This window comes from Rhipicephalus microplus, chromosome 2 (genome assembly GCF_043290135.1).
Source record: "Rhipicephalus microplus isolate Deutch F79 chromosome 2, USDA_Rmic, whole genome shotgun sequence".
Taxonomy (NCBI): Eukaryota; Metazoa; Arthropoda; class Arachnida; order Ixodida; family Ixodidae; genus Rhipicephalus; species Rhipicephalus microplus.
The window spans coordinates 153,881,139-153,891,366 of record NC_134701.1 but is presented as its reverse complement, the minus strand read 5'-3'; positions in this window follow the sequence as shown (position 1 = coordinate 153,891,366).

The window sequence follows — 10,228 nt, the reverse complement described above, 5'->3', positions numbered from 1 at the left end:
TTGAATGAAGAAGAAGCGTTGCCTTGAATCAAAGGTGAGACGCTGATGCGCGATACAGTGCCTACATATATGGGGTGGCCAGTGAACACTTGTGCAGCTTGAGAAGCTGGTTTTCGCTGGCTGATGCTGCCTGCGTCGGCCTTGCCAGGCGACAGAGAGGGGGAGCAAACAGTTGGCACGAAAAGCAAACGTGCAACACGGTACGCGAGGCGCAAGCATGCGCAGTGGGGGTGTGGACATCGCCACCGACGCAGAACCCGTGTAACACCATGCAAATACAAAATGCTCCACATTCAAACAATACTACTGAAACCACGGGTGCAGCCGCTAGGTGACTTTCACTTGGTAGAGAGAATTACCATACAACAACATGTTTCTTCAACCGCGCATAAATACAACGTCTGATGGGTTCGGTCTTACTGACAAGACTTTTTTCTTGAGCAAAATAATCTTAATGGAAGTGGCTGTTCACGGCTTCCTTACCAATTATGCCCCAATATTCGCGACATTGAGGGATGCTCATGTTTTCCTAAGTCCTCCTCAATGTAGAACATTTCGTATATCTCTCCTACACACAAGGCTTAGTTACTCCCGCCGGCAAACTTCGCCGCGAAGCTTCCTCTCTCTGAATGCGTTCAAATTGGTAGCTTAGATCATATTTCAACAGTCTATTTTATCGATGCAGCCCTTTATTATTTCTCTGAAAGACTATTTCTTGCAGGTTGTGCTCCGAGAGAAACACATCGATTTGGTGTCAGCTGGCTCAGTGATCGCAATTCAACAGCTGTCGTAAAGTGAGTTTGACAAGAGGTAGAAAGCCGATTGTGCTTCCACGCTGTGATGTGCTTTCTGATTCTGAAATCATTGACGTTGTTCATTTTTCTTCTCGCTACCATCGCAAGGGGCGTCATTGGCTGGATCATTCCCTGTCGCTCTTTGCTAACCACGAATAAGCAGCGCACAGAAGACTGATTGAATGGCGAGACTGAAACTTCAGTAGTTGGCTGTATATGCTTAGCGGGCAGAACCCTCGCACACTATGAAGGTAAGGAAGGACAACAAACGAGTCCAGTCTGCATGATATCTCAAACAAACTATTTATTTCAAAAGTAATCTAATAAACGCTAAGTAACTGGTCGATTTCTGGCATGTGCATACTTAAGAAGAATTGCGAAAGTTAACAGAATAAGGCACTACACAAACTTCTCAGCAGTGACTTTTTGCCATGTAAAACATTCTGGCCAATAAAAACCTTCGAATAGCAAGATTGTCGTCCCTCTTCGCCATGAACTGCCTTTTATGAATATTTCGCGAATATTGCTTGATTATTTCGCGCATGTCCATGAAAATTCAGCTGTGGTTCTTGAGAACCACCACACTTCACGACTCCTTGTGAACGAGCATCGCGAGACCGTCTTTTGTACTCTCAAGCAGACTACTTATCCATCTCTTTCTTACTCTTCTTCTTTTTGTCTACCTCCTTCCTTTCCATTTTGCCTCTTTCACGCACCCCAAGAGTATGGAAGGCAAACGAGCCAAAGCTGGTTAACCTGACTGCTTTTCCTCTCCATTGCTCTCTCTCTCCCTCTCTTGCGATTCTTTCCCAGTAGTTCTTTTGTTTTATCGTTGTTCCTCCGGTACATTATGCTAGGCTATGCGGTGCAAGCAGATAGTTCTGGACGGCGTGGGTGATCCTGAATAGTGTAGTCTAGTGGCTAAGGTACTCGGTTGCTGATCCACAGGTCGCAGAATTCAATCCCGGCTGCGGCGGCTGCATTTCCGATGAAGGCGGAAATGTTGTAGGCCCGTGTGCTCAGATTTGGGTGCACGTTAAAGAACCCCAGGTGGTCGAAATTTCCGGAGACCTCCACTACGGCGTCTCTCATATTCATATAGTGGTTTTGGGACGTTAAACCTCACATATCAATCAATCAAGCAAGCAATCAATCCTGAATAATTCCTCTGTTATAAGACTTCAGTACACTTTCAATCGTTTTCTTACTTTTCTTTATTCGAGGTATAGTTCAGGTTTTCACATAGAACTGAAACATGGCAAGCGAACATTATAGCAACAAAGATGTTTTTGGGGATGAATTAAACTTCAACCAAAACTTTTTGAAGAAACCCAACGTTTCGGAACCGACTTCTTTCCTTCAAAATGGGCGCCGACGCGGCTGTTGGAAGAACGTTTTGAAGCGAACCAAGTCAGTTCCGAAAAGTCGGGTTTCTTCAAAAACTTTTAATTGGAGTTTAAATCATCTCCCAGTTTTCATACCCAACCAGACAGACTTGTGTTGAATGTTTACATTCAAGGTATTTTTGTTTGATTTGAATTTTTTTAATCAGTCTCTATAATTTTTCATTTGCATTGTGTTTTTTGACATGCTGCCTAATTTGTTTTTTGTGTTATTTTTAACGGAGGGTTCCGCTGCCATGGCTCGTCTTAGGGACACTTCTATTTTATTTATTTATTTATTTATTTGTTCATTAATTTATTTATTTATTTAGCAATACTGTCAACTCTCTTGCGAGAGTCCTTACAGAGAGGGTAACATAAAAAACATTATAGCAAAAGGAACATTATTAGAAAATACACAAATACAAAATGGATCAAGATCAATCGCTACAATTGTACAGATAATCATCCAAGGTCTGTTCAAATTATGACAAATCGTTCTGGTTAACAACACTCACCAACAATTCATTCCACATTTCAATTGTATTAGGAAAGAAGGAGTATTTGAATCTATCCGTACGAGTCCTGTACGTTTGAATGGCCCTGTTGTGGTTGCTTCTTGAGCTCTTTTTACCTGGTGGCAGTAAGTATACTACCTTGCTAATATTTATTTGACCGTTTAGAATTTGAAATAATAGTCTAAGACGATTTTTTGTCTGCGCGTTTTTAACAAATGGAGGCCAGAAGAATGGAACGTTTCTGTAACTGATGCCGTCCTTCGATACCGGGAGCATATAAATCGCACCACGTACCTTTGAATTTTTTCTATTTGTTTCTTTAAATAATATTGATGACAGCTCCATACCCACCGACGCGTTCTCAAGAACACGCCTTATAAAGGTTTTATGAGCAGCAAGGTTCACATCGGCTGCTGCACCTTCTAGGTTTGTTTTCGTAAAAAACATCCTCCCATATGCCTTTGAACAAACATTGTTCACGTGTATGTTCCAAGATAAATTTTCCGTGATCGTTAATCCTACATATATAAATTGAGTAGTATTTATCAAACACTTGTCTCCGATGGTGTATGAAAATAAAAGACGGCTCTTGTTTGTTGCAATATGTGTGTATGTCGATTTAGAATAATTAATTTTCATATTCCATTTTTCACACCATTTGCTCAAGGCCTGTAAAGATATGTTAATTTTGACTTGATCCTCTTTCTTTCGTACAGTGGAATAAAGTAAACAGTCACCTGTGAATAGTTCAAGGTGCAGACCTGGCTCCATAAGAGCAGAGATGTCATTACTATATACCAAAAACAAGAGTGGTCCCAGAAAAGATTTCTGCGGGATTCCCGAAAGCACTGACAGTGAGTCAGTGGCTTGCCCATCCAATTTTAACCGCTGCTTGCGATCAGTTAGGTATGCCTTAATCCACTTTATAACAGTGGCATTAAGTCCGAATGTTTCGAGCTTGTAAATTAGCTTATTGTGTGGCACCTTATCGAAAGCTTTGGCAAAATCTATGGCTATTACATCAATCTGCTCCCTCGTATCAATTGCTTTAGCGAAATCGTGAATCGTCTGATGAGTTGTGTGATAGTGGAGAAGCCTGATCTGAATCAATGCTACTTCTCTGAAGACTACTGTGATATTTGTACCCTAGAATGAATAATAAACTGAAATGAATGAGAGGATGAAATGAATGAGAGACGTTTTAGTCCTAATGCGAGGTTCAAGCATTCTTCGAGTTTCGGTAACTTGAATGCGTGTAACACCTGTTTTGAACTTCAGAGTGTTTTATACCGGGTTCCACCAGGACATCAGTGATGGTTCATTCCTTGCAAATCACCTCAAATACTTGCACGTGATGAAAAGGCAAATTATGGACCATTTCACTGACAGAAACTCTGAAGGGATGCGAAGTAGCAGCAGTGCGCACGGCTTTGGCCTGGTTGAAACGGGCTTCAACGCGGCCTGTAGAAAAATGTTTTGAAGTGAATTTCCATCTAGCGTTTCCTCAAGTAAGCGTTTGTTTGAAACTCAAGAACGCGGGAGGCAATACGGTTTTGTGTGAGTTTTATCGCGGGTAAGCGAGCCGAAAGAGTGTTTCCACTTGACGTGTGGTCGAGCGCTGCGGGCGGTGAAGAGGTTGAAGAAAAAGAAGTGTGCTGCGGGTGGGCGGAGCCGGAAGCTGTGGGCACTGCGGCGAGAGTGTTGCAGGTGAGGGATAGTATGATGTCAGCGCGCACCTGCAAAGGTAGCTTGTGAGGGGAGCATGACGTCTACGAGCAGCTGCAGCATGACCTACTTGACACCACTGCAACGATGAGGGGAACGCATTGCGGCGTGTTTGAATGGACGTACGGACACACTTATGGCGTTACACAGTTGAGTAAAATAGCTACTTCGCATCTAAAATAAAAAGATTTTATCAGCAGGAGTCTAACGAAAGGCCTCTCGGTCCACGACAACATGCGGGGCAAGTTATCCACTGCGCCATGAGCACGATCACACACACACACACACACACACACACACACACACACACACACACACACACACACACACACACACACACACTGTGCTGACTCCAGAAAGGTGCGTTTTACATCTATCACAGTGCTGCCACAGTACCCTTTGTAAAGTGGTGTATCATCACCGTGTCATCAACGATCAGCTCCTCCGACGCGGCCGTCGCTCGTCCTTTTCAGTACGTTTCCAGTGCGAAAATTGCAGTTTGGTCAACCCATTAAACACCACCAGGTGGCGACACTACCTCAAGCGCCACCCTCGCTGGAGTGTTCTAGAACACTGTGTAGCCTGGTTCATAGCATTCATGGATACCGAAAATAGCTCTGTGACGCGCGCGTGCTTCGTCTGGTTGTAACTCCACGTTCCCCACTTACGCTCGCTCCCCGAAAAAAAAACAAAAAAACTGACCCCGTATCTGATGTTTCACAGCAAATGTTGTCGAAATCTGAAGAAAGTGAAGAAAACGGCTATTTGATGTTCTGCGCAAGAATATCGTTGAATTGTATTGTGATAGATAGAGTGGCTGCGATAGAGTGGCTCGATCCGTGCAGCGAAGGCAAACGAGCTCATCGAGGCGCGTGATACACGAGTGCTATCTGGCAGCTATCTTCGAAAACGAAGGAAGGCGTACGCGCCAGTCCCGGAGGCGATAAGGCGTTAAACGCAAAGCGACGGGCAGGTGACACCACCATGTCGTCTTAGCAAAGCGTTGGAAACACTTGCCTTTTTGAGCATAGCGTTGGACTGTCAGCGCAGCGTGATAAACTTTACGATCTTTAGAATTATTTATGTATGCCATCTCGAGTATAACAACACACATACAGAATATTGACGTGATGTTATTGTGCCTAAGACATTCGCAATAATATATTTTTAATTGACAATCACACAAGTATGAACGCTAAAACTTGAGCAGTATTGGTAAGCAATGGGGATGGGGTTGAGTTTTGGCCACTTGGGGTATCATTTTGGCGGACAAACAGACAATTGTACAGACCGAGAGACCAAAATTTTTGCGTCGAAGGTCTCCAAGAAAGACTATCGTCTTTAAAGCGCGGCCGGCCAATAAGAAACACATGACGCGCGTTGCGTTTCCCTCTAGTCGAGCAGTGGTGCTCAACAGCTCAAACATGCTGCGACTAGGTGACTTTAGCCCAATTTCGGCGTCTAATCCGGGATGCTCTCGTGGCTGTCATATAGATTTCTCTGATACCGTTTTCACTGTTAACTATTACAGCTACCACAAACATCTAAGACCATTTTTTATTGATCGTTTATTATGAAAGACCGTTGTCAGGATGGAGATGTTTCACTGAGCATCAACGTGAATGCATCCACGTTTAACGGTGCGATAGCTGTCCAACACCAATATACACTGGAAAAGCCCTTATAAATAGGCACAGTAAACATTATCATATCTGAATAGATGTTTTGCTTTCGTGTCAAAAACGACTCCCATGAAGTAGGCATCAGCCATGTTTTTTTCTTCTTCTGTTTTTGTAAAATGCTAACGCTCCTGGTGGTTTCTTAGGCTACACCCATTGTTTCTCACTGCATCACATGCTGCGTGGTTCTTGACCTCTTGTAGAAATTATTCGTCGTTAGGCAGCTTCCTGCCTGGTGCGTTAGGAATTGTAAGGTGCACTGGTTCTTTCTGGTTAATAGGACAGGGTGAATATTAAGCAGTATTATTTGTAATATTGTCATGGGTTTGTGTCTACGAAAGCAGAAACTACTTGTCGAAAATGAAATTCTGTGTTTCGCTGAACTTGTAGACGATAAACAAAAAGTAAGCTTACAGCAATAGTGGTGAGCGGAGCGTCGACCATCGATCAACTGATAAGCGATGACGTGTGTCGAGATTTATACATGTGCAACGAAGTAAAAAAAAATGGCAGCATATCCACGGAGTGAATGATGGGGAGTGGGGCGAAGCATTCGTCCGTCCATTCGTTCTTGCTTCCGTCCGTTCCTGCGTACGTCTGTGTAACCGTCCATGCGTCCATCCACCCGTTCGTGCGTGCGTATGTTCGTGCGTCTGTTCGTGCGTTCGTCCCTGCGTTCGTCCATGCATCCGCGCCTGCATTCGTTCATGCGTCCATCCATGCATCTGTCTGCGTGTCCGTTCGTCCATCTATTCAGCACTCCAAGTACCACCATCTCGCATCTTTCCATCATATATTCGATGGATGGATGGATGGATGGATGGATGGATGTGGCTGTACCCTTTAGATCGGGCGGTGGCTAACGCCACATAGCCATAATACTTAGTGAACTAACCATTACATTTATCTTTTTTTTTCCTTTAAATAATGAAGTTGAGGATTCGTACTTCGCAGTGAAGGGTTTAATTTTCACTCGTGCTTTGACTTTAGCCACCAATCAGATAACCTCCTTCTAGTTAAGTCTACCCGCTTAAAGTCTATTTTGCCCTCGCTGTCCCTAAATCCCAGTGCTTTGAAAAACTCTGCGCCATCATCCTGAACTATAGGGTGAAGCCCTTTACAGAACATTATCAAGTGTTCGGCAGTTTCTTCTTCCTCTCCACACGCACTGCATACTGTGTCGACCCCTTCGTATTTGGCCCGATATGTCTTGGTTCGCAGTACTCCCGTCCTGGCCTCAAACAGTAGAGAACTACCCCGAGTATTATCATAGATTCTTTCCTTGGCAATTTCCTGCTTAAAAGTTCGATAGATCTCTAGTGCGGACTTCTTAATCATGCCCATCCTTCACATGTCAGTCTCCGTTTCCTTCACTTTTTTCTTAACCGATAATTCTTTTTGGTTTGGCCACCTGCTGTTTTCTAAGTATTTACCAGTCAACTTCCTGGTTCGCTTCCTCCATTTTGTATCGACATTCTTCATGTACAAGTAGCTGAAAACCTTCCTAGCCCAACGCTCTTCCCCCATTTCTCTCAATCGCTTCTCAAATTTTATCTTGCTGCTAGCTTCCCTGCCCTCAAATAATGTCCATCCCATATCACCTTGTACTCCCTGATTTGGTGTATTCCCGTGAGCTCCTAAAGCAAGCCTACCTATTCCACGTTGCTTAATTTCTAATCTTGCTTGAACCTCTGATCTCATGCACAAGACCGCATTGCTGAACGTCAGCCCAGGAACCATGACCCCTTTCCATATTCCTCTCACAACATCATACCTATTGTAATTCCACAGTGCCCTATTTTTCATGACTGCTGCATTCCTGTTACCTTTAGTCGTCACGTATATTTCGTGTTCCCTCAGATACTCGGTCCCATTGCTTATCCATACGCCCAGATATTTGTATTTATCTGTTATCTCTAGCGTGGCCTCCTGTATTCTAAGCTCACTACCTTCGTTGTCATTGAAAATCATGACTGCTGATTTTTCCCTACTGAATCTAAAATCTAACCTATCTCCCTCATTACCGCAGATGTCCATCAATCTCTGCAAATCTTCCTTGTTGTTGGCCATTAGCACTATATCATCTGCGTACATTAATGCTGGTAGTGCCTGATCAATAAGTTTTCCTTGTTTGACTAAAGAGAGGTTGAAGCCCAGTCCACTTGCCTCTAATTTTGCCTCTAATCCTTGTAGGTCATCATCATCATCATCATCATCAGCCTGACTACGTCCACTGCAGGACAAAGGCCTCTCCCATGTTCCGCCAGTTAACCCGGTCCTGTGCTTGCTGCTGCCAATTTATACCCGCAAACTTCTTAATCTCATCTGCCCACCTAACCTTCTGTCTCCCCCTAACCCGCTTCCCTTCTCTGGGAATCCAGTCAGTTACCCTTAATGACCAGCGGTTATCCTGTCTACGCGCTACATGCCCTGCCCATGTCCATTTCTTCATCTTGATTTCAGCTATGATATCCTTAACCCCCGTTTGTTCCCTAATCCACTCTGCTCTCTTCTTGTCTCTTAAGGTTACACCTACCATTTTTCTTTCCATTGCTCGCTGCGTCGTCCTCAATTTAAGCTGAACCCTCTTTGAAAGTCTCCAGGTTTCTGCTCCGTAGCTAAGTACCGGCAAGACACAGCTGTTATATACCTTCCTCTTGAGGGATAGTGGCAATCTACCTGTCATAATTTGAGAGTGCTTGCCGAATGTGCTCCACCCCATTCTTATTCTTCTAGTTACTTCAATCTCGTGGTTCGGCTCTGCGGTTATTACCTGCCCTAAGTAGACATAGTCTTTTACAACTTCAAGTGCACTATTACCTATCTCGAAGCGCTGCTCCTTGCCGAGGTTGTTGTACATTACTTTCGTTTTCTGCAGATTAATTTTAAGACCCACCTTTCTGCTCTCCTTGTCTAACTCCGTAATCATGAGTTGCAATTCGTCCCCCGAGTTACTCAGCAATGCAATGTCATCGGCGAAGCGCAGGTTACTAAGGTATTCTCCATTGACTCTTATTCCTAACTGCTCCCATTCTAGGCTTCTGAAAACCTCGTGTAAGCACGCGGTAAATAGCATTGGGGAAATTGTGTCCCCCTGCCTTACACCCTTCTTGATTGGTATTCTGTTGCTTTCTTTATGAAGCACTATGGTAGCAGTTGATCCCCTGTAGATTTCTTCCAGAATGTTTATATATACTTCATCTACGCCCTGATTCCGCAGTGTTTGCATGACGGCTGATATTTCTACTGAATCAAACGCCTTCTCGTAATCTATGAAGGCTATGTATAGTGGTTGGTTATACTCTGAGCATTTCTCTATTACCTGATTGATAGTATGAATGTGGTCAATTGTTGAGTAGCCTGTTCGAAATCCTGCTTGTTCCTTTGGTTGATTGAATTCTAATGTTTTCTTTACTCTGTTAGCAATTACCTTTGTAAATAGCTTGTATACTACAGAGAGCAAGCTGATCGGCCTGTAATTCTTCAAGTCCTTGTCATCTCCTTTCTTATGTATTAAGATGATGTTAGCGTTCTTCCAAGACTCTGGTACTCTTCCCGTCAGGAGACACCTCGTAAACAGGGTGGCTAGTTTTTCTAACACAATCTGTCCTCCATCTTTCAGCAAATCTGATGTTACCTGATCCTCACCAGCAGCTTTGCCCCTTTGCATGCTCTCCAAAGCTTTTCTCACTTCTTCTATCATTACTGGTGGGGTGTAATCTGGGTTACTGATAGTTCTTATAGTATTAAGGTCGTGGTTGTCTCGGCTACTGTACAGATCTCTGTAAAACTCCTCCGCTATTTTAACTATCCTATCCATATTGGTAGTTATTTTGCCTTCTTTGTCCCTTAGTGCATACATCCGACTTTTGCCTATCCCAAGTTTCCTCTTCAACGCTTTGACACTTCCTCCGTTTTTCAGAGCGTGTTCAATTCTCTCCATGTTATACCTTCTTACATCGCATACCTTACGTCTATTAATCAACTTCGAAAGCTCTGCCAGTTCTATTTTGTCTGTTGTACTTGACACTTTCATGATTTGACGCTTCTTAATTAGGTTCTTCGTTTCTTGGGAAAGCTTGCCAGTGTCCTGTCTAACTACCCGGCCTCCAACTTCCACTGCACACTCC